We start from the raw sequence: 2079 nt of genomic DNA, 5'->3' as shown, positions 1-2079 counted from the left end.
TTCTTGTCTGGTTTGGAAACGTCCACATTGAAGTCTTCGACGACGATCACATGGTCAGTGTCATCACTGGACATCGAGAAGTCATGGACTTCTCGATATCGCACTAGGGTGTGCCTGGAGACATATATACACAGCGGATGTCACAATTCCGCCTTTCGTTTGTGCGGCACAAACATCCCCACAGTCGGTGGCATTGTCCTCTTGCGAGTCAAGCGCGTATTGGTGTGTGTACATTTTGTGTTTTGCGTATATGGCAATGCATCCTACTCTTGAGTCGATGTACGGTTCACAAATGAGTCCAGTATACCCAACGACTTGAAACAATGCATCTCGATTGATTGATTTAATTTATTATTATTATTATTATTATTATTATTATTATTATTATTATTATTATTATTATTATTATTATTATTATTATTATTATTATTATTAGGGGCGGAGTGCTTGAAGCCTGTTTCACCTCCGGCGCGGGTCGGCCCGGCCTGCACTACCTCCGGGATCGGCCCACATTTTTGCCCACGAACACGACAAATGCATTGGGGGTAGACGTATACAGCTTCGCTGTAGAAATGACTGTGGGCAACGTGGCATATAGCGTAGCACACTGGGCAATACCCTACTTTTGCTGTTGGAAAAATGATCACTGATAGCATTTTCCATGCCAGCTTCGTTAGTGTGCTCCTTATTGCTGGAAATTATTTCTTGATACCCGTGTCAGATTCGGTAATATTGAAAAAAATTGCTTAATATGATTCCAATTACGCCTGGTATTTGATTCTGGTGTACTTTTTTCTTTCATTTTAGTCCCGCTTTGCAAGTGTAAGGACATCGGATGGGATATCGCTATATATTTCTTATAGCGAATAGTATAAATCGAGTTTGCGAAGCTCTGTTCAAGGGCCACGATTTCACCTTTTTGTGAAGATTATTCTTCATCATTATGGACCGCAACAAAATATTCGTAATCCATGGACTTCTAGGAGAAGAGAACCGATGCTTGACTGACACACGAGGCGTGCCGTCATTAATATAGTTAATTATCGTTGATTTGAATATAGATTATGGCTTCTGAGGACAGCTTTCCTGGAAATCGTCGTTGCAACATGAGCCCTCGCACCTCCTCTACAAATAAAGTTCCATTGAAAGTGACAGGTAATGTATTTACGACAATGAATACGTTTTCCGATGCCTAGAAAATATAGCAGAAGGTAGTGGTCCGTAATTTTAGTGTTCTATTGCTCGAGTGGTGTAATCAGAAGCCGATGAGGAAAGAAGTGCGATACGTCAGAGTGCAAGAACCTGAAGTGTGGCGCCTAGGTGAGCATCAATTTAACAAGAAAACCCATAGCTAAGTAAGCAGTTGATATAATTAGAACAGAATTGGTAAATGGGATCCATTATATCTATGTTAGTATCACCACAAAGAGTCGTGCTCTTTTTTGTTGTGTTTTCATTGGTTAAGACAGCGAGTATATTTTTGCTAGCTGTGAACAGAAGTATGACTATGACGATGATGGCGAAAGATAAATGGGTGCCACGATTGTAGTTCCATTGCTGAGTGGCAGGACATTACGGTCGAGTTCCAAACGGGCAGACTCGCACAACAGGTAAATTGCTGAACGAAACGTCACAACGACGAATGTAGGAGAAGGACGACTTGAAAATGGCTGATCCACCACTTTGCTGAACCCCGCGATATCTACGCACAACTAAATGCAGTGGACTCACAGGGAACGAGATCGCCAACGAGGTCGCCCGAGGACTCACACACCGGGCCCCAGCGCAGGCAGACTACTCCTTGTCCAAAAAGCGAGACCTAACCACATACAGAGAAACTCCGTAGCCAGGAAGAACAAGCCCAAAGGCAAGTATAATCGGTAAAGCCCAGGCCGCCGCCGGAAGCCAACTAATTCCGGCCGACGACTAGGGGGGAGGTGGACGGTGAAAGGGAGAGCTGTGTCTCACCCCGATCACCCATACTCCCTGACGGGTGCAAATTAAGTGCTCTCTCTCTCTCTCTCTCTCTCTCTCTCTCTCTCTCTCTCTCTCTCTCGACGAATATAAGCGCTGGTGGTT

General features: G+C 44.1%; 1 pseudogene; it reads left to right on the top strand.

Moving 5' to 3' along the window:
- Positions 1–374: 374 nt before the first annotated feature.
- Positions 375–516, top strand: LOC142576841 (U2 spliceosomal RNA; annotated as a pseudogene).
- Positions 517–2079: the final 1563 nt, after the last annotated feature.

This window comes from Dermacentor variabilis, chromosome 3 (genome assembly GCF_050947875.1).
Source record: "Dermacentor variabilis isolate Ectoservices chromosome 3, ASM5094787v1, whole genome shotgun sequence".
NCBI lineage: Eukaryota > Metazoa > Arthropoda > Arachnida > Ixodida > Ixodidae > Dermacentor > Dermacentor variabilis.
The sequence above is the reverse complement of the archived record's forward strand: the minus strand, read 5'-3'. Positions and strand labels throughout refer to the sequence as shown.